Source organism: Macaca nemestrina, chromosome X, assembly GCF_043159975.1.
Source record: "Macaca nemestrina isolate mMacNem1 chromosome X, mMacNem.hap1, whole genome shotgun sequence".
Lineage (NCBI taxonomy): Eukaryota > Metazoa > Chordata > Mammalia > Primates > Cercopithecidae > Macaca > Macaca nemestrina.
Genome location: NC_092145.1, coordinates 27433551 through 27458183, shown reverse-complemented (window position 1 = coordinate 27458183; position 24633 = coordinate 27433551). Strand labels below are relative to the sequence as shown.

The 24633-nt window shown below is 35.2% G+C and overlaps 1 long non-coding RNA gene across 1 annotated transcript in view; it reads right to left on the bottom strand.

Moving 5' to 3' along the window:
- Positions 1-9148: 9148 nt before the first annotated feature.
- LOC139360901 (uncharacterized) overlaps positions 9149-24633 on the bottom strand; it is a 64505-nt gene continuing 49020 nt past the window's right edge. The window contains exon 3 of the long non-coding RNA XR_011618482.1: positions 9149-9329. This is a non-coding gene — a long non-coding RNA (uncharacterized lncRNA). The remainder of the gene's footprint in view (positions 9330-24633) is intronic.

Below are 24633 nucleotides of genomic sequence, written 5' to 3'. Positions count from 1 at the left end.
TCATTCTATAGCAGAATGGGGAAAAAAGTCAAGTAAGTATGCAAGACAGAGAGATAAATGGGGCTAAACTTATCGTTTCATTAGGAGCCAACTTTCATTATAACTAACCCACTTCCCAATAACAGGATTAAACCATTTATGGGGGTGCAGCCCTCATGAACTAATTAACTGTTAAAGGTCCCAACTCTTAATACATTAATACTGTTAAATGACAGTTACATTCCCAAAACATGAACTTTGGGGGACATATTCAAACCTTTGGAGGACATATTCAAACCTTTGGAGATGTATATGTGGTAATCCAAAGAGTGAACAATAAGACATTACCTCAAAAAACATAGTAAAATAGCCATTAAAGAAATAAAAAGTTACAGAATAAAATATTGCCTTAATCCAGAAGAAAGCAGTAAAAAAGAGTAGAAGACAAAATTGAATTGAGACATATAGAAAACATAAATGAAAATGACAAGCACGTTTGCTTGGTAAACTTTCCTCCATCCCTTTATTTTGAGCCTATGTTTGTCTTTGCACGTGAGATATGTCTCCTGAATACAGCACACCAGTGGTTCTTGACTCTTTATCCAATTTGCCAGTCTGTTTCTTTTCACTGGAGTGTTTAGCCCATTTAAACTTAAAGTTAGTATTATTATGTGTGAATTTGATCCTGTCATCATGCTGCTGTTTAGTTATTTTGCTCACTAGTTGAATCAGTTTCTTCATAATGTCATTGGGCTTTATATTTTGCTGTGTTTTTGCAGTGACTGGTACCAGGTATTCCTTTCCATATTTAGTGCTTTTTTCAGGAGCTCTTGCAGGGCAGGCCTGGTGGTAACAAAATCCCTCAGCATTTGCTTGTCTGGAAAATATTTTATTTATCCTTTGCTTAAGAAGTTTAGTTTGGCTGGATATGAAATTCTGGGTTGAACATTCTATCCTTTAAGAATGTTAAATTTTGGCCCCCAATATCTCCTGGCTTGAAGAGTTTCTGCTGTGATGTTTGCTGTTAGTCTGATGAGCTTCTGTTTGTAAGTGACCTGGCCTTTCTCTCTGGCTTCCCTTAACAGTTTTTCCTTCATTTTGACCTTGGAGAATCTGATGATTTTATGTCTTGGGGTTGGTCTTCTCATGGAGTATCTTAATGGTGTTCTCTGTATTTCCTGAATTTTCATGTTGGACTGTCTTGCTATGTTGGGGAAGTTCTCCTGGATAATATCCTGAAGTGTGTTTTCCAGTTGTTTCTATTCTCCCAATCTCCTTCTGGTACTCCAGTCAACTGTAGGTTCAGTCTCTTTGTAACGTCTTATATTTATTGGAGGTTGTGTTTCTTTTTATTCTTATTTCTCTAATATTGTGTGCATGCCTTATCAAAAAGTGGGCAAAGGATATGAACAGACACCTCTCAAAATAAGACATTTATGCAGCCAGAAAACATGAAAAACAGCTCAACATCACTGATTATCAAAGAAATGCAAATCAAAACTACAATGAGATACCATTTCATGCCAGTCAGAATGACAACTATTAAAAAGTCAGGAAACAATAGATGCTAGTGAGGCCATGGAGAAATAGGAATGCTTTTATACTGCTGATGGGAATGTAAATTCATTCAACCATTATGGAAGACAGTATGGAAATTCCTCAAGAATGGAGAACCAAAAATACCATTTGACCCAGCAATCTCATTACTGGGTATATACCCAAAGGAATATAAATCATGCTCCTATAAAGACACATGCATACGTATGTTTATTGCAGCACTATTTACAATAGCAAAGACATGGATCCAGCAAAAATGCCCATCAATGAAAATGTCCCAACCCTTGCTAGAAAGACCAACATTTTAATGCAGGAAATGCAGAGAGCCCTTGCAAGATACTATACAAGACAAGCATCCCCAACATACATAGTCATCAGATTCTCCAAGGTCAAAATGAAATAAAAAGATAAGAGCAGAGAGAGAGAGAAGAGGCAAGTCACCAACAAAGGGAACCCAACAGGCTATCAATGAACCTTTCAGCAGAAACCTCACAAGCCAGAGAGATTGGTCGCCTATATTCAGCATTCTTAAAGAAATTCCAACCAAGAATTTAATATCCAGCCAAGCTAAGCTTCATAAGTGAAGTAAAAATAAGACTCTTTCCAGACAAGAAAATGCTGAGGGAATTTGTTACTGTCAGACTTGCCTTACACAGGTTCTGAAGGGACTGGTAAACATGAAAAGAAAAGACCATCACCAGCCAACAAAAAAAAAACACACTGAAGTGCATAGATCATTGAAACTATTAAGCAACTACACAGTCATGTCTGCATTATAACCAGCTAACAACACAATGATAGGATCAAATCCACATATATCAATACTAACCTTGAATGTAAATAGGCTAAATGCCCCAATTAAAAGGCATAGAGTGGCAAGTCAGAAAGAGAAGCATGACCTAACTGTATGCTGTCTTCAGGAGGCCCATTTCACATGGAATTATACCCATAGTATCAATCTACAGAGATGAAGAAAAATCTAACAAGCAATTGAAAAACAGATGAAAGCAGAGGTTGCTATTCTCATTTTAGACTAAACAGACTTTAACAACAATCAAAGACAAAGAGGGTTATTACATAATAATAAAAGGTCCAGTTCAACAAGAGCATCTAACTATTCTAGATATATATATATACCCAGCACTGGAGCACTCATTCATAAAACAGGTTCTTAGAGATCTCCAAAGAGACTTAGATAACCACAAAATAATAATGGGACTGCAACACCCCATTGGCAGTATTAGAAATATCATCAAGGCAAAAAACTAACAAAGATATTTGAGACCTGGCCTCAATGCTTGACCAAATGGATATGATATGGTTTGGCTCTGTGTTCCCACCGAAATCACATCTCATATTATAATCCCCAGGTGTTGAGAGAGGAATATGGTAGGAGGTGATTGGATCATGGTAACTGTTTCCCCCATGCTGTTCTCATGATAGTGAGTGAGTTCTCACGAGATCTGATGGTTTTATAAGTGTTTGGCAAGTTCCTCCTTGCTCGCTCACTCTTTCTCTCGACACTATGTAATATGTGCCTGCTTCCCCTTCTTCCATGATTGTAAGTTTCCTGAGGCCTCCTCAGCCATGCAGAACTGTGAGTTAATTGAACCTCCTTTGTTTATGAATTATCCAGTCTTTGATATTATCTCTATAGCAGTGTGAAAACGGACTAATACAAACCTAACAGACATCTACAGAACTCTCCACATAAAACAATAGAATATACATGCTCCTCCTCCTCATATTGCATATGACACATACTCTAAAATTGGCCATACAATCAGCCATTAAACAATTCCCAGTAAATTCACAAAACTAAAGTCATACAAGCTACACTCTAGGGACTCTGTGCAATATAAATAGAAATTGATACTAAAAATATCACCCCAAACCATACAATTACATGAAAATTAAAGAACTAGCTCCTGAATGACTTTTGTTCAAACAATAACATTAAAGTAGAAATCAAGAAATTATTTGAAACTTATGACAACAAAGACACAACATACTAGAATATCTAGGACACAGCTAAAGCAGTTTTAAAAGGAAAGTTTATACTGCTAAACACCCAGATCTCAAATTAACAACTAGATATCACATTAGAGGAAATAGAAAACAAGAGGAAACCAACCTCAAAGCCAGCAGAAGACAAGAAATAACCAAAATTAGATCTGAACTGAAGGAAATTGAAATTTATGAAAGCATACCAAAGATCAATAAATCCAAGAGTTGGTTCTCTGAAAGAATAAAAAATATTTATAGACTGCTAGCTAGACTAAGAAAGAAAACAAGAGAGAGGATCCATAAAACATGATCAGAAATGACAAAAGGGACATTACCACCAAACCCACAAAAATACAAAAATCACTCAGAGACTACTATGGCCAGCTCTATGCACACAAGCTACAAAACCAAGAAGAAACTGATAACTTCCTGGAAATATACAATCTCCCAATATTGAACAAGAAATAAATTGAATCCCTGAACAGACCTATAATAGGTTCCAAAATTGAATCAGTAATAAATAGCCTACTAACCTGAAAAGGCCAGGACCAGACAGATTCACAGCTGAATTCTACCAGATGTACAAAGAAGAGCTGATACCAATCCTACTGAAACTACTGCAAATAATTGAGGCAGAAGATCTCCTTCCTAATTTATTCTATGAGGCCAGCATCATCCTGATACCAAAACCTGGCAAGACACACAATAAAAAGATAAATATATTGTTCTTTAGGCCAATATATTTGATGATCACAGGTGTAAATATCTTCAACATAATACCAGCAAATTAAAACCAGCAGCATATCAAAAAGCTAATCCACCATGATCAAGTAGACTTTATTCCTGGGAAGTAAGATTGGTTCAACATAGGCAAACCAATATATGTGATTCATTACACAAACAGAGCTAACAACAAAATCACATGATTATCTCAATAGATGCAGAAAAGGCATTCTGTAAAATGTAACATCCCATCATGTTTAAAACTCTCAACAGACTAGGCATTGAAGAAACCTACCTCAAAATATTAAGAATAATCTATGACAAATCCAGAGCTAACACCATATTGAATGAGCAAAAACTGGAAACATTCACATTTAGAACGAAAACAAGACAAGGAGGTCCACCCTCACCACTCCTATTAAACATTGTACTGGAAGTCCTAGCCAGAGTAATCGGGCAAGAGAAAGAAATAAAAGGCATGCAAACAGGAACAGGGAAGTAAAATTGTCTCTTTGCTGATGATATCATTTTATGCCTAGAAAACCCTATAGTTTGTGCCCCAAAGCTCCTCAATTTGATAAATCACTTCAACAAAGTTTCAGGATACACAATCAATGTAAAAAATTGGTATCATTTCTATACACCCACAATGTCCAAGCTGAGATCCAAACCAAGAATGCAATTCCATTTACAATAGCCACAAAAAAGAAAAAAAGATGTAGAAATAGAGTTAACCAGGGAAGTGACAGATCTGTACAATGAGAAAGACATATCTTTTCTGAAAAAAATCAGATATGAAACAAACAAATGGAAAAGCCATCCATGATAATGCATAGGAAGAATTAATATTGTCAAAATGGTCACAATATCCCAAGCAATTTACTGACTCAATGCTATTCTTATGAGTCTACCAATGCTATTCTTTACAGATTTGGACAAAACTATTCTAAAATTCTTATGGAACCAAAAACAAGCCCAAATAGCCAAAGTAATCTTAAGCAGAAAGGAAAAAGAAGAGGCATCATGTTACCTAACTTCAAACTCTACCACAAGCCTACTGTAACCAAAAGAGCATGGTACTGGTACAAAAACAGATACATAGAAAAATAAAACAGAATAAATAACCCAGAAATAAAGTTGCACACTGAAAATAATCTGATCTCCAACAAAGTAAGCAAAAACAGTCAATGGGGAAAGGACTCCCTATTCAATAAATGGTGCTGGGATAACTGGCTAGCCATATGCAGAAGATTGAAACTGGACCCAATCTTTATATTATACACATAAATTAATTTAAGATGAATTAAAACCTCAAATGTAAAAACTAAAATTATAAAATCCCTGAAAGATTACCTAGGAAATACCATTCTGGACATAGGCCTGGCAAAGTTTCACGATGAAGACACCAAAAGTAATTGTAGCAAAAGCAAAATTGACAAATGAGACTACTTAAAGAGCTGCACAGCAAAAGAAACTGTCAACAGAGTGAATAGATAACCTACAGAATGAGAGAAAATATTTGCAAACTATGCATCTGACAAGGATCTAAATCTCAAATTTGTAAGGAACTTAAACTAACAAGGCCAAAAAAAAAAAAAAAAAAAAACCTTTAAAAAGTGGGCAGAGGAAGTGAACACTTTTCAAGAAAACCCACCGACATAGCCAACAAGCATATGAAAAAAAAATGTTCAATATCACTAATAATCAGAGAAATGCAAAAAAAAAAAAAAAAATTCCAATGAGATTCCATCTCACTCCAGTCAGAATGTCTACTACTGAAAAGTCATAAAATCACAGACGCTGGTGAGGGTGCAGGAAAATAGAATTCTTATGCACTGCTGATGGAAATGTAAACTAGTTTATCCTTTGTGGAAAGCAGTGTGGTGATTTCTCGCAGGACTTAAAAACAGAACTACCATTTGACTCAGCAACTCCTGTTAAGGAAAGTCAGGGACCCTGAATGGAGGGATCGGCTGAAGCCATGGCAGAAGAAGAACATAAATGGTGAAGATTTCACGGACATTTATTAGTTCCCCAAATTAATACTTTTATAATTTCTTACGCCTGTCTTTACTGCAGTCTCTGAACATAAATTGTGAAGATTTCATGGACATTTATCACTTCCCCAATCAATACTCTTATAATTTACTATGCCTGTCTTTAATCTCTTAATCCCATCATCTTCATAAGCTGAGGATGTATGTCACCTCAGGGTCCTGTGATGATTGCATTATCTGCACAAATTGTTTGTAGAGCACGTGTGTTTGAACAATATGAAATCTGGGCATCCAAAAGGAACAGGACGGCTGCATATTTTCAGGTAACAAGGGAGATAACCACTGGGCCTGACTGCCTGTGGGTCCCAACAGAACAGAGTCATATTCCTCTTCTTACAAAACCCAATAGGAGAAATATCGCTGAATTCTTTTTCTCAGCAAGGAACAGCCCTGAGAAAGAGAATGAATTCCTAGGGGAAGGTCTCTAAAATGGCCGCTCTGGGAATGTCTTATACGGTCTTACATGGTTGCAGATAAGGGATGAAATAAGCCCTGGTCTTCTGTAGCGCCCCCAGGCTTATTAGGATTAGGAAATTCCTGCCTAGTAAATTTTAGTCAGACCAGTTGTCTGCTCTCAAACCCTGTCTCCTGATAAGATGTTATCAATGATAATGCATGCCCAGTGGGATATGAAACTTCAGCAATTCTAATTTCGCCCTGGTCCTGTGATATCGCTCTGCCTCCATTTGCCTTGTGATATTTTATTGCCCTTGAAGCATGTGATCTTTGTGACCCACACCTTATTTGTACACCTTTCCCCTTTTGAAATCCATAACAAAAACTTGCTGGTTTTGTGGCTCAGGGGGCATCACAGAACTTGCCGACATGTGATGTCTCCCCCGGACACCCAGCTTTAAAATTTCTCTCTTTTGTACTCTTTCCCTTTATTTCTCAGACTGGTCGATACTTAGGGAAAATAGGAAAGAACCTATGTTGAAATACTGGGGGCTGGGTCCCCCAATAAACTCCATAATTGGGTATACATCCAAAGGAATATAAATTGTTCTACCATAAAGACACATGCCCTGGTATATTCATTGCAGCACTATTCGCAATAGAAAATACATGGAATCAATGTAAATGCCCATCAATGGTAGATTGGATAGAGAAAATGGACTACATGTGCACCATGGAATACCATGCAACCACAAAAAGAACGAGAGGTTCTTTGTAGCAACATGGATGGAGGTGGAGGCCATTATTCTAAGCAAACTAATGTAGGAACAGAAAAACAAATACTGAATGTTATCACTTACAAGTGGGAGGTAATCACGGAGTATACATGAAAACAAAGAAGGGAACAGCAGACACAGGGACCTACGTGAAGGTGGAGGGTGAAAGTGGGCTGAGGGTTGAAAAACTACCTATTGGGTACTATACTTATTACCTGGTGATAAAATAGTCTGTAAACCAAGCCCCTTTGACATGTAATTTACTTGTATAAAAAAACCTGTACAAATGCCCCTGAACCCAAAATAAAAGTTTTTTCAAAAAAAGTAAATAGAAAACAATAAAGTAAAATATATTAAACTTTTAAAATAAAAGGTACTTTCTCTAGTTAATAAAAATAAGAAATAAAATTAAACATTCCCTAGGATCGGCCATATGCTAGGCCATAAAATGGTTCTCAACAAATTTGAAATTATTAAAATCACATAAGGTATGTTTTTCCATGAAGACTGAGTGAAATTAGAAATTAATATCATAAAGAAATTTGGAAAATTAAAAATTGTTTGGTAATTAACACACTCCTAAATAATTAATGTGTGGAAGAAGATATCCTAAGGGAAATTACAAAAAAATTGGAGTTGAATGAAAATGAAGACAGAACATATCAAAACTGACAGGATGAAGCAAAATAGTCCTTAGAGAAAAAAAAATTGTAATTATCTACATTCAAAAGAAAAAATTCTCAATGTATTAGCCTAATCTCATGACATTGGAAAAACAAAAGCAAACTAAATGCAAAGGAAGTGGAAGGTAATAAAAGGGATTAGAGTAGAAACTAATAAACTAGAGAAAAGAAAAACGTTGAAGAAAAATCAACGCAACTAAAACTTGGTTCTTTAAGAAGATGAACAAAATTTATAGTCTTTTAGTTAGAGTAGCTGAGAAAGAGAGAGATGACTCAAAGTACTAAAATCCCCAATGAAAGAGGACACAGTTGACCTTAAAGAAATCACAATCATTATAAAAGAATATTATGATCAGCCATATTTCAACAAGTTAGGTAAATTAGTTGAAATGAAGAAATTTCTAGAAAGATAAAAACTACCGTCGTGACTAAGGATGAAATAGAAAATCTAAATCAACTTATAACAATTATAGGGATTAAATTACTAATGTAAAAATAAAAATACAGGAAAAGAAACGACCAGTCCTATGTCTTCACTGATAAATTTTAGCACATAATCAAGATAATGAATTCTACTTTTTCAAAAACACTTTGAAATAAATAGAGATTATGGAATATTTTCCAACTCATTTCATGAGTCTAGTACTAATCTGATATCAAAATCAGACAAAACATTACAAGGAAAAACATGACAAATCAGGGTCTGGGAAAAAAATGGCAGATAGAAGGCAGGAATAACTTGAAGCTCCCACTCAGATAGAGCACCATGTGGAGACTCATGTTGTAAACTTTTTCTCCAAGAACTACTGCAGTGTTCCTGCAGCATCAGGAAAGCTGAGACAATCCACAGACATTTGAACAGAGTGAATTGATGCTGCAGGTTCCGTGCAACAACAGAGAAACTCTGAAGATGAAGAATATAATTTATTGGGAGCTCTGTGGCCCCACCCACCACATGACCCTAGAGAAAACATGTATCCTCCTATAATACTGCAGCTGATGGACTCTTGAAAGCACCACCTCCTGGCTGGAGGCCAACAAACACAAAACCAGTACACTTACCAAAAACACAAGTAAGGTTCCTCACAGAGTCCACTTCATTTTCTTGCTAACTCCACTGGAGCAGGTGCTGGTATCCACGGCTGAGAGACCTGAAGACAGATCACATCACATTGAGAGGAGGTTCCAGCTGGGATTCCTGTGTCGAGTAGGGACTCAGAAAGCTATGAAACTCAGTCATTTCCTGCATTATGACTTACTTCAGTCCTGGATGAATAATACTGAAGATATATGCTTAAAATATTCCTAACACCAGGATTTGTGCATGTGTTTTCTTCCCCAAGAAAGCTATAAACAGGGAAAAGTTTGCTGTAAGTTTCCCTGTGTCTTCTCTCCCTCTCTCCCTTCCTCCTCCCCCAAAACTAAAGTAAAAGGAATGTTAACTGCCCGTTTTTCTGTGATCAGCAGACCTTATCTATACTCCCAATTTCAATTCCTTGTAAACATACTTCGTACAGTCCTGTAAGAACCTGTCTCCTTTGCCATGCCTCTGCAAGGTCATAAAGTAGATAAAACCTAGGTTGCAATTCCGGTTTTCCTCAAGATCTAAGACATATTGCAAATGATTAATTGCCTTTGTTTCTCGCTCTGGTAACATCTTCCTGCAACATGTCTTTCCTGCCTTAAAGAGTTTAAAAAGCAATTGTATAATCTAACTCTGGCTACCCGTTCGGGACCCCTTCTATGCTGTGGAAGCTTTGTACTTTCACTCTGCTCAATAAAGCCTACAGCTTTTTCTCACTGTTGGTCCATGTCTCTATCACTTGCTGTGGTCAGCCGCCACACCAATTCTTTGGCATGGCTAGGCAAGAACCTTAGGCGTTACAACATGACTCTTTGCAAACACACCACAGTACCAGCCTAGAGCCCAGTAGCTTCGCTAGGTGGCTAGATCCAGAAGAGAAATAATAAGCACTGCAATTTGGCTCTCAGAAAGCCACATTACTAGGGGAAGGGGGAGAGCACTAAATCATGGGAGCACCCCATGGGACAAAAGAATTTGAACAGAAGCCCTTCAGTCTCAGATCTACCCTTTGTCATAGTCTACCAAAATGAGAAAGAACCAGAAAATCAATTCTGGTAATATCACAAAACAAGGTTCTTTAACACCCCCAAAAGATCACACTAACTCACCAGCAATGGATCCAAACCAAGACAAAGGCTCTGAATTGCCAGAAAACGAATTCTGAAGGTAAATTATTAAGCTAATCAAGCAGTCACCAGAGAAGGTAAAGTCTAACTTAAAGAAATAAAAAAAGATACAGGATATGAATAAAGAAATCTCCAGTGAAATAGATAGCATAAATAGAAAACAAACACAACTTCTAGAAATGAAGGACACACTTAGAGAAATGCAAAATGCCACTGGAATGTCTCAGCAACAGAACCCAACAAGTAGAAGAAAGAACTTCAGAGCTCATAGACAAGACTTTCAAATTAATCCAATCCAACAAAGACAAAAAATTTTTTAAAATAAATAAAGCCTCCAAAAAGTTTGGGATTATGTTAAATGACCAAACCTAAAAATAATTGGTGTTCCCGAGGAAGAAGAGAAATCTAAGTTTGGAAAACATATTTGAGAGAACAATTAAGGAAAACTTCCCTGGCCTTGCTAAGGATCTAGACATCCAAATACAAGAAGCACAAGAAGCTTAAAGAACATCTGGAAAATGCATTACAAAAAGATAATTGCCTCACACATAATCATCAGGTTATCTAAAGTCAAGACAAAGCAAAGAATCTTGAGGGCGGTGAGGCAAAAGCATCAGGTAACCTATAAACGAAAACCTATCAGAATAACAGCAGATTTCTCAGCAGACACTCTGCAGGTTAGAAGGGATTGAGGTCCTATCTTTAGCCTCCTCAAACAAAACAAATATTAGCCAAGGATTTTGTATCCAATGAAGCTAAGCTTCATAAATGAAGGAAGGATACAGTCTTTTTCAGACAAACAAATGCTGAGAGCATTTACCACTACCAAGCCATCACTACAGAAACTGCTAGAAGGAGCTCTAAACCTTGAAATAAATCCTCTAAATCCACCAAAATATACTATCTTAAAGCAAATCTCACCAGACCTATAACAAAATAACACAATGAAGATAAAAGAAGGTACTCAGGCAACAAATAACACAATGAATAGAATAGTACCTCACATCTCAATACTAACATTGACTGTCAATGGCCTAAATGCTCCACTTAAAACATAAAGAATGATAGAATGGAAGAGAATTCACCAACAAAATATCTACTGTCCTCAAGAAACTCACAAGACACATAAAGATTCATATAAACATAAAGGAAAGAGGTGGAAATAGGTATTTCATGAAATTGGACACCAAAAGCTAGAAGAAGTAGCTATTCTTATATCAGACAAAACAAACATTAAAGCAAAAGCAGTTAAAAAAGACAAAGAGGGACATTATATAATGACACTGACAGCACTAGACAGGTCATCAAGACAGAAAAACAACAAAGGAACAATAGACTTAAACTACACCCTAGAACAAATGGATTTAACAGATACTGACAGAACACTCTACCAAACAACTGCAGAATATAAATTCTATTATTCAGCACATGGAACACTCTCCAATATAAACCATATGATAGGCCATAAAACAAGTCTCAACAAATTTAAGAAAAACAAAATCGTATTAAGTACTCTCTTCAGACCACAGTGGAATAAAATTGGAAATCAATTCCAAAAGGAACCCTCAAAACAATGCGAATACCTAGAAATTAAATGATCTGCTCCTGAATGATCATTGGGTAAACAATGAAATCAAGGTAGAAATTTAAAAATTCTTTGAATTGAATGATAATAGTGACACAACATATCAAAACCTCTGGGATACAGAAATCGCGGTGCTAAGAAGAAAGTTCATAGCATTAAATGCCTACATCAAAAAGTCTGAAAGAGCGCAAATAGATAATCTAAGTAAGAGGAGGCTCCAGCCAGGCTTCCTGGGTCAAGTAGGGGCTCAGAAAGCTGTGAAACTCACTCATTTCCTGCAACAGGATTTACTTTGGTCCTAGATGAATAATATTGAAGATATATGCTTAAAATATTCCTAACATCAGAATGTGGGCATGTGTTTTCTTCCCCAAGAAAGCTATAAACAGTGAAACTTTTGCTGTGTAAGCTTCCTTGTGTCCTCTCTCCCTTTCTCCCTTCCCCCTCCCCTGAAACTAAAAAGAAAGTTAAAAGCCAGTTTTTCTGTGATCAGCAGACCTTTTCTATGCTCCCAATTCCAATTCCTTGTAAACATAATTTGTAAAATCCTGTGAGATCCTGTCTCCTTTGCCATGCTGCTGCAAGGTTATAAAGTAGGTAAAATGTAAGTTACAATTCTGGTTTTCCTCAAGATCTAAGACATGTTAATTGTCTTTGTTTCTTGCTCTGGCAACATCTTCCCGCTGCACGTATTTCCCACCTTAAGGAGTTTAAAAGGTGATCAAAAAATCTAACACTGGCTACCCGCTTGGGACCCCTTGCACACTGTGGAAGCTTTGTACTGTCACTCTGCTCAATAAAGCCTACAGCTTTTGTTCTCTAGGTCCGATCCATGTCTCTCTCTCACCGCAGGTTGCCGTCACACCAAATCTTCGGTGTGGCTGAGGCAAGAATCTTTGGCGTTATACAAGGTCACACCTCAAGGAATGAGAGAAATCAGAACAAACCAAGCCCAAACCCAGGAGCAGAAAAGAAATAACCAAGATCAGAGGAGAACTCAATGAAATTCAGACAACAACAACAAAAATACAAAACGTAAATAAAGCAAAAAGCTGGTTCTATAAAAAGATACATAAAATTAGTAGACCATTAGCAGCATTCACCAAGAGAAGGAGAAGATCGAAATAAGCTCAATTAGAAACAGAATGGGAGATATTACAACTGATGTCATAGAAATACAAAGGATCATTTGAGGCTGTTATGAACATAAACTTTACGTGCATAAACTAGAAAACCTAGAGGAGATGGATAAATTCCTGGAAATATACAATCCTTCTAGATTAAACCAGGAAGAAATAGAAACTCTAAGTATACCAATAACAAGCAGCAAGATTGAAATGATAATTAAAAAATGCCAACAAAAGTCCAGGACCAGACAGATTCACAGCTGAATTCTATCAGATATTCAAAGAAGAATATCTACCAATCTTATTAACACTATTCCAGAAGATAGATAAAGAGGGAATCCTCCCTAAATCATTCTGTGAAGCCAGTATCACCCTAATACCATAACCAAGAAAAGACAAAACAAAAAAGAAAACTACAGATGAATATAGATGCAAGATTCTCAACAAAAATTAGCTAACCGAATCCAACAGCATAACAAAACGATAATGTGGGCTAGGAATGGTGGTTTATGCCTGTAATCCCAGCACTTTGGGAGGCTGAGGTGGGCAGATCATCTGAGGTCAGGAGTATAAGACCAGCCTGGCCAACATGGCAAAACCCCATCTCTACCAAAAATACAAAAATTAGCTGGATGTGGTGGCGGTTGCCTGTAATTGCAGCTACTCAGGCAGCTGAAGCAGGGGAATAGCTTTAAACTGGGAGGCAGAGGTTGCAGTTAGTTAAGATCATGCCACTGCATTCTAGCCTGGGAGACGAGAGTGAAATTCCATCTCAAAAAAATAAAAAAAAAAGAGACAGAGAGCAAAAAAAAAAAAAAAAAAAATGGTAATCCATCATGATCAAGCAGGTTTTATACCAGGGATGCAGGGATGGCAGGGATGGTTTAACATAGGCAAGTCAATAAATGTGATACACCACATAAACAGAATTAAAAACAAAAATCACAAGATCATCTAAATAGATGCAGAAAAAGCATTTGAAAAAATCCACTGTCTCTTTAAGATTAAACCCTCAATACAACTGGCATCGAACGAACATATCTTAATGATAATAAAAACCATCTATGACAAACCCACAGCCAACATTATACTGAATGGGGAAAAGTTTAAAGCATTCTCCTTGAGAACTGGAATAAGACAAGGATGCCCACTTTTACCACCTCCATTCAACATAGTACTGGAAGTCCCAGTCAAAGCAATCAGACAAGAGAAAGAAAGAAACGAAAGACATCCAAATCCATAAAGATAAAATCAAACTGTCACTGTTTGCTGAGGACATGATTATACCTCGAAACCACTAAGACTCATCCGAAAATCTCCTAGAACTGGTGAATTAATTCAGCAAAGTTTTAGGATACAAAATTAATGTACACAAATCAGTAGCTCTGCCATATGTCAACAGTGACCAAACTGAGAATCAAATCAAGAACTTTAACCACTTTTACAATAGCGCAAAAAAAAAAAAAAAAAAAAAAAAAAACTGGGAATATACCTAACCAAAGAGGTAAAAGACCTCTACAAGGAAAACTACAAAAGACTTCTGAAATAAATCATAGATGACACAAACAAATGGAAAAACATCCCATGCTCATGGATGGGTAGACTCGATATTGTGAAAATGATCATACTGCCAAAAACAATCTAACAATTCAATGCACTTCCCCTCAAAATATCACCATAATTCTTCACAGAACTACAGAAAACAACCCTAAACTTCATAAGGAACCAAAAAAGATCCCACATAGCCAAAACAAGACTAAGCAAAAAGAACAAGTCTGGAGGCATTACATCATCTGTCTTCAAACTATACTATAAGGCCATAGTCACCAAAATAGCATGGTACTGGTATAAAAATAAGCATATAGAACAATAGAACAGAATAGAGAACCCAGGAATAAAGCCAACTACTTACAGGTGACTGATCTTCAACAAAGCAAACAAAAATATAAAGTTGGGAAAGGACACCTTATTCAACAAATTGTGGTGGGATAATTGGCAAGCCAAGTGTTGAAGAATAAAAGTGGATCTTCATTTCTCACCTTATAAAAAAATCAACTCAAGATGGATCAAAGACTTAAAGACTTGAAACCATAAAAATTCTGGAAGATAACATTGGAAAAGACTTTCTAGACATTGGCTTAGGCAAACACTTCATCACCAAGAACCCAAAAGCAAATGCAACAAAAACAAAGATAAATGGATGACAATTTAACTAAAAAGTTTCTGCACAGCAAAAGAAACAGTCAGCAGAGTAAACAGACAACCCACATAATGGGAGAAAATCTTCAAAATATATACATCTGGCAAAGGACTAATATCCAGAATCTACAAGGAACTCAGACAAATCAACAAGAACACACACACACACACACACACACACACACACACAAAACAATCACATCAATTAGTGGCTAAGGACATGAATAGACAATTCTCAAAAGAAGATATACAAATGGCCAACAGAAAAAATGAAAAACTGCTGAACATCACTAATGTTCAGATAAATGCAAATCAAAAGCACAATGTGATACCATCTTATTTCCTTTTTTTAAATTTTTTTCAACAACAACAACAAAAAATAATAGATGTTGGCATGCGTGTGGTCAAAAGGGAACACTTTTCCACCATTGGTGGGATTGTAAACTAGTACAACCTCATCTAAAAGAGTGTGGAGAGTTCTTAAAGAACTAAAAGTAGAACTACCAAATCCCACTACTGGGTATCTACCCTGAGGAAAAGAAGTCATTACACAAAAAGGACACTTGCACGCGCATAGTTATTTATAGTAGCACAATTCATTACAAAAAAATTTGCAGCTCAAATGCCCATCAATTAATGAATGTATAAACAAAATGTGGTAGGTAGATAGATAGATAGATAGATAGATAGATAGATACACACACATATATCATGGAATACTACTCAGCCATAAAAAGGAATGAAATAATGGCATTTGTAGCAAATGGAATGAAATTAGGGAACATAATTCTAAGTGAAGTAAAACAGGAATGGAAAACAAAACATTGTATGTTCTCACTCATAAGTGGGAACTAAGCTGTGAAGACACAAAGCCTTAAGGATGATACTATTGGCTTTGGGGACTCAAGAAAAAGGGTGGGGGTGGAGTGAGGGATAAAAGACTACACATTGGATATAGCGTACATTGCTCAGGTGACGGGTGCACCAAAATCTCACAAATCACCACTAAAGAACTTATTCAGGTAAGTATATATATATACACACACACACACACACACTATATATATATATATATATATATACGTGTACATATATATACACGTGTATATATATATATAAAGAACTATTAATAACCTAGAGAAAATGAAAATGACAAATCAATATGTTATCAATAGAAAGACAAAAGTCATTAACAAAATACTAGTATACCCAAGCCAGAAATATATAAAAAGGATTATACACCATGAACAAGATTTATTTTAAATTTAAATGTCTTTTTAAAGTTCCAAAATTATTAATGTAATGCACCATTGCAATAAAGTATCAAAACAACATGTCATATCAATAGACTCAGAATACACATTTTACAAATCTCAACAATACTTAGTGATAAAAAAAAAATACTCAACAAACTAGTAATAGACGGTAATTTCTTTAACCTGATAAAACTCTTTATTAAAAATCTGTAACAAAAATCATACTTAATGTTAAGAGATTGAATGCCATCCCTCTAAAATCAGAAGTAAGGCAAGATTGTCCATTCTTTCCACCTCTATTCAACATTTCACTGGAGGTTCTGGTAGGGCAATTAAATGAGCAAATAAAATAAAAGGCATCCAGATTGGAAAGAAAGAATTTGAAGTGTTTCTATTTGCAGATGACATTATCTTACATAAAGGGAATTCTAAGTAATCTACTAAAAATTATTAGAACTAATAAACAACTTTATCAATGTTGGTTGATGTGAGATTTATAGCAAGGAATAATAGAAAATGAAATTAAGAAAACAATTCTTTGATACTGGAATGCAAAACAAAATACTTAGCAGTAAATGTAATAAAAGAAGTACAAAACTTATTCTGTGAAAACAAAAAAAAATAAATTAAGAAAGATCTAAATAAATGGAAATAATTCAAGTTAATGTGAGAAACTTAATGCTATTAAAATGGTAGCATTTCCCCAAATTATCTTCAGATTCAATGCAACCCACATCACAATTCTTACTGCATTATTTTCAGAAATTAACAATCTGATCATAAAATTCATATGGAAATGCAAGGCACAAAGGGTAGCAAAAGTGATATTGATAAAAAGCAGAACAAATTTTGAGGACTCACACGTTATGATTTCAAAACTTACAACAAAGCTACATTAATCAAAAGAGTGTGGTACCTTCATAAGTAAAGAGACATAGATCAATGTAATAGAATTAAATAACTAGAAATGAAGACTCATGTTTATGAGAAATTGATTTTGAATATGAATGAAAACTCAATGCAGAAAGAATTATCTTTTCAACCGAAGCTGCTGGTATAACTTGTTATCCATATGCAAAATAAAGAACTGGGACTCATACTTAAAACCATACCCAAAAATTTATTAAAAATGGATGAAACATGTAAATATAAAGTCTAAAGCTATACAACTCTAGGATATAAACATAGGTGTAAATCTTCCAGATCTTTGACTATGCGTTTCTTACATATCACACCAAAAGCACAACGAAAGAAAATTTAGATACACATGATTTCATCAAAATTAATTTTTTTATGCTTCAGAGTCCACTGTTAAGAAAATGAAAAGATAATCCAAAAGTGGGAGAAAAATTTTGCAGATCATATATCTGAAAAGGCAGTTAACAGATCTTTCTCCAAAGAAAATATACAAATGGCCAATAAGCACATAAATCACATTCAACAATGTGGCACATATACACCATGGGATACTATGAAACCATAAAAAAGGATGAGTTCATGTCCTTTGGAAACCATCATTCTCAGCAAACTAACACAAGAACAGAAAACCAAACACCACATGTTCTCACTCATAAGTGGAGTTGAACAATGACAACACATGGACATAGGGAGGGGAACATCACATACCGGGGCCTGCTGGGGGGTGGGGGCCTGGGGGAGCAATAGCATTAGGAGAAATATCTAATGTAGATGATGGGTTGATGGATGCAGCAAACCACCATGGCACATGTATATCTGTGTAACAAACCTGTATGTTCTCATGTACCCCAGAACTTAAAGTATAATAAAAAATTTAAATATAAGACCTCAAGTTATAAAAATTCTAGAAGTAAACCTAGGAAATACCCTTCTCAACAATGACCTTGGCAAAGAATTTTTGGCTAAATCCTTAAAAGCAATTGCAACAAAAAAAAAAAACAAAAATTGGCAAGTGGGACCTAAAGAAATGAAAGAGCTTCTGCACAGCAAAAGAAACCATCAACACAGTAAACAGCCTACAGAATGGGTTGCAAAATATTCTCAATCTATTTATCTGACAAAGGTCTAATATCCAGAATCTATAAAGGACTTAAATCAACAAGCAAAAAACAAATAACACCATTAAAAATGGGCAAAGGACATGAAAAGATACTTCTCAAAAGAAGACATACAAGCAGCCAACAAATATATGAAAAAATGTTTATCATCACTAATCATCAGAGGAATGCAAATCAAAACCACAATGAGATGCCATCTCACACCAGTTAGAAAGGCTGCCATTAAAAAGTAAAAAACAACAGACGCTGGTGAGGCTGTGGAGAAAAGAGAGCACTTATATGCTGTTGATGAGAATGTAAACTAGTTCAGCCACTGTGGAAAGCAGTTTGGAGATTTCTCAAATAACTTAAAATAGAGCTATCACTTGACCCAGCAATCCCATTTTTGGGTAGCTACCCATAGGAAATAGATCATTATACCGAAAAGACACCTGCACCTCTATGTTCATCACAGTACTATTCACAATAGCAGAGACATGGAGACAATGTAGGTGCCCATCAGCAGTAGATTGGATAAAGAACAAGTGGTGCATATACACCATGGAATACTATACAGCCATAAAAAAGAATGAAACATGTCCTTTGCAGCAACATGGATGCAACTGGAAGCTGTAATCCTAAACTCCTAAGTGAATTAATGCTGGAACAGAAAATCAAATATCCATATCCTCACTTATAAGTGAAAGCTAAACATGGAGCACACATGGACATAAACATGGGGACAACAGACACTGTAGACTACTAGAGGGAGGATGGAAGAAACAGGGTGTGGATTGAAAAACTACCTATTGGGTGCTATGCTCACTAACTGGGTGCAATATATCCATGTAACAAATTGGCACGTGCACCCCCTGTATCTAAAATAACAGTTGATTTTTTTAAAAGAATATATATAATCTCATATATAAAAAACCTATAATTGGCTATCAGGAAAATGCACATCAAAACCACAATGGAATGCAACCTCACACCTACTAAGGTGGATTTAATCAAAACACAGATAACATATATTGATAACAATATGGTGAAATTTCTAGCAGGAATATAGATAATAAAGCCACTTTGAGAAAGATCTGGCATTTCCTAAAAATATTGAACAGAACTTCCACACGACCGAGCAATCTCATTTCCAGGTATACACCCAACAGAAATGGAAAATATGCGTCCGAACAAAAACTTGTGCATGAATGCCTGCAGCATTATTCATAATAGTCAAAGAGGAAACACCCTAAATGTCTATTAACTAATAAATGGATGAACAAATTGTGGTATATCTACATCATGTTGGATATACAGACACTAAAAGGAATAAACTATAGATACATGCTACAGCATAGATGAACCTCAAAAATATTATGCTAAGTGAAAGAAGATAGTCACGAATTACCACATATTATATTATTCCATTTATATAACATGTCCAAAGTAGGCAACTTTATAAGACAGACATTAGACTAATATTTGGCTAGGTGTTGAGAGAATAGGGGAATGAAGTCAAAGGCTAAGGGGTGGGGAATTTCTTTTCTGGGAGATTAAAATGTTCTAAAATCAATTGTAATGGTTGTTCAACTCCATGAATATACTAAAAGCCAATGAATTGTATACTTTATATACGTGAATTTTTATGGCATGTGATTTTTTTTTAAAGAAAATGCTGTTTTCCACTCTTTTTATTGCTAATATTAAAAATGTTACAAAGAAGAGAAACTCATTCTCAGTTCTCCAACAGCTCTCATCCCTCTCTCTTGTCCATACAACTCCTGACCCATTTCCTCAGAGCCAGTTCAATACTGAGCCTGTTCATTGGCATTTTCACAGAAAATAATCAGTGCCAGGGATGTAGGGGAGGAGGTTTGGAAGATGGTAACAGTACTGTCCCAGGTTCCACCCAAAGATAGGCCTGGTGGAGTTTCACAGAATTCAAATGAAAGGGCTCGTGACGTCACAATGACATAATCTAACTAAAATGGGCTGAAGAAGAGATAGGTAGGTTAAAGCCATCAGAGGCTTCATAAGACATTTTACAGGCCTGTGTCAGACCCAGAATAACCAACACCAAGAGAAGAATGAGGAGAACCAGGGAGACAGTCTTATGGAAAGTTCATAATTCTCCCATGTTGGCAGATGGAAAAGTCTAGAGTGTACCAAGTACCTCACTCATTTTGTCAGAAAAACTTATTCTAGTGTTGGAAAGTCAAAAAAAACCACAGACACTGCAAAAAGCTACAAAGGCATGAACAGTTTCACAAAGTACAGTGATTACAGACCATAGTGATGGGGATCATACTATTGACAGAGAAACTATGAAGTCCAAAAGTAGCACGTGAATTTTTAATAAATGTTTAAAAAAAATTCTGTTCTCTGTAAAATTGTCTCGTGGTTCTCATCATAATATTCTTATCCTAACTAAAAGGGCTTCCAAACTTTATTACAAATAATTGAGCAGAAGACAAGTTAATTATAGTGAAGCAGAATAAATAGAGAATAAATAAATTATTTGACACCATTCTGATTAGTGTGAATATTCACATTAACTTCCATGAAGCAGAACACAATACCAGCATTTTGTAGTCAGTGGCCAGATCATTCTGTTATGACCCAAGCCTCTTCCTTTTCTTGACTTCTGTTGTTTTAGTCTGTAAAACAGTTACCTCTATGCTTTCATGTATCAATCGTATATGGATTTTGCTCTCTGTTTCCTTTTCTCAATGTAATCAGCATATCATCTTGCCTGGGGGATTAGTTATCTCTGAAGTATAATTTTTGTTCAATTTTAATAATATCCTTAGTAGCCATGCATTCTGCATTCATCCTGAAGTAACACACAAGTTTCTTATAAATTGGAATTTAAATGGATTCCAGCACACTTCACTATTTTTAAAGCAAATCTTACAGGTCACAGCTAGGTTTTTAGAGGATTACTTTTAGGTACATCTTTAAATAAAATCAAAACCAAAATTGTTGCATCTGTGAGATATAGATATATATGTAAGATACTCATAAAAGGTATTTCCTTTTTGCCTGTTTTTGAGAAGGAACAAGAAAGCATTCATAAATGACTGCCAAATTTTTTGTTTGTTTGTTTGTTTGTTTTTTGAGACGGAGTTTTGCTCTGTCGCCCAGACTGGAGTGCAGTGGCGCGATCTTGGCTTACTGCAAGCTCCGCCTCCCAGGTTCAAGCCACGCCCAGCTAATTTTTTGTATTTTTAGGAGAGACGGGGTTTCACCGTTAGCCAGGATGGTCTGGATCTCCTGACCTCGTGATCCACCCGCCTCTGCCTCCCTAAGTGTTGGGATTACAGGCGTGAGTCACCGCGCCCGGCCTATGACTGCCAAAATTTTAACTTCCATAAAACCTTTAATTAATATCACACTGATGTTCTCCTGATTTAACCATTATGAAAAATTTTCCTGTTGTCAGATTATACTTTCTACCTGTAGATCTCTACAGATATAATATCAGAGCCAAACCTTTATTTAACCCCAAACCTTTAACAAATAAAACTATTAAATAACAATACCAGTTAAAAGTGAAAACCATTAAAACATTTATATTTATGTAAACATAAAAGATAGAACACTTACTTCCATTATAAAAATAGCTTGCAAGAATGAAGGATACCAAGGATTCAAATTAAAATATACTTAGTAATATGGTTGTCGATATAATCAAAGTGGAATTGTCATGAAACATAATACCCTTAAGGAGCTCCTGACTTCAGTTCATGGTTTACGGTTTCTGTTCATAAACAGCAACAGTTTATTCTTACAAGGATAAATTCAAAAACAAAGACAACAACAAATCAACTTCAAAGAGTCAAATTTAAATCTAACTACCTTAAAATAAATTCTAAGATGTGTTATTGTCCACTTTTTAAGATCTGTTGTCTTGACTTCCAAACCTTTCAATGTACAACATAATATGGTCACTAGCTACGATGGTATAGAAGTCAAAATAATGGAATTACATGATGCTAATTAGTTTGGAACCTCACTGTACTGCTTGGTCAAATAATGTTGAGGTTCTTGAAAATAAAAAGAGTGGATATAGAGGATGATCTAAGGCCTAATGGAAAATAATTCTTAATCCATCCTTGCAATATTCAGCAAACATATATTTAATATTTTATTTAAAATTAAGAATAGAATCTAACATCATAATGCATTTCTCACTGTAGTCAATAAAACATAAATGTTCCTTTAATTAAATGTGAATATAAGTTCAAATTTTCATAAAGAAAATCTAGTGACACAATGGGAGCAAATAATAAACAGCATAATTATTTTATATTTTAGCTGAATTCATCTAAGCTTCCAAATTAATCCCATGGACGCATTGTATTATATTTAAATCTTATGCTGATTAGAAAAATGACCAGATATTAACCCCTCATTACATAGATTGCTTGCAAATGTTTTCCTCTATTATTAAGGGTTAATATCCAAAATATATAAGAACTTCCTAAAACAAACAAAATAGCCTGAGTAAAAATGAGAAAAACGACTTGAATAAACATTTCCCCGAAGAAGACATGCCAGTGGTCACTAGGTATATACCCAAAAAATGCTCAACATCATTAATCATCAGGGAAATGCAGATCAAAGCCACAGTGAGATATCACCTCACAGCAGTTAATATGTCTAATATTTTTAAAAGGAAATAACAAGTGCTGGAGAGGATGTGGAGAGATTTGAAATCTTATACACTGTTGGTGAGAATGTACAATGGAAAACAGCACAAGAAAGAAAAAATAGAAAATATGATTCAGCAATCCAACTTCTGCATATATATTCAAATAATTAAAATTAGGATCTCAAAGAGATATCTGTACTTCATATTTATTGCAGCATTATTCACAATAGACAAATTATAAAAACAACCCAAATATTAACTGCCAGATGAATGGATAAAGAAAATGCAGTATATACATAAAAGGTAATATTATTTGGCCTTAAAAATTAAGATAACTCTGCTATTAGAAAAAACATGAGTGCATCTGAAGGACATTATGCTAAATGAAATAAGCCAGTCACTAAAGGAGAAGTATTTCATAATTCAACTCCTATGAGGTATCTCAAATAGTCAAACTCATAGAATAGTGATTGCCATGGACTGAGGTGAGGAGGAAATGAAGAATTGTCGCTCAATGCCTACAAAGTTTCAGTTACGCAAGAAGAATATTAATTGAACATTTTATTAAGTTATGTCTTCACCATTCAAAAATAATATAAAGATTAATAACATAATAATCATTAAAATGTTTACCCAATTATTAATTCCTTCATTGATTAACATTCAGGTAGTGAGGCACAAATATTTATCAAGAGCGTACAATATGCTAGGTGCTATATTAGATGCTAGAGTTACAAAGATAAAGATGATGAATAAGAATCTTAACTTTTAGGGAACTTTTAATTTAATGGGGCACAGAGATTAACATGAAAGCAATCACAATAGAGCATAAGTGATGACTGAAATATAAAGTGTATTTGAAGTATTGAATAGATGCACCAGAGCTAGTTTTTGGGACTTCCTAAAAAAATGAATCTTCTGAATTTAATCCTGAAGGAAGAAGGAATGAAGAGTGAAACAACGTATATAAAAGACCAAAGAGGGGAAAATATGGTCAATATTTAGTAGCAAATATATTCTGAATGGCTGGAGATTACAGAATGGGCATAAAACTATTCTAAATATTTTTGTCCATTTTAAATTACTGATATCATGTTGATTCACTGACTCTAATAATGATGGCGGCAATTATGAGTTACATTTTTATGCGAATGCCATATTTTAAAGAGTTGAACTAGAAGAATCACGTAGACTATTCAGTAATACCATCAGTTCATCAAAGTGTATTATTTATAAAACCTAGAAATTATAGAGTAGGTAAAGGTTTAAACTTTTCTTACTAAATGTGCCAAGCTATTCAGGATGCCTTAAAAGTTTTTGCATCTTCGTACATATTAATACAATTAAGTTATTAACTCTTCCCAAAAATAAGTTGGTAATTTAGTCAGAAATATTCAGTCTTGAAGGT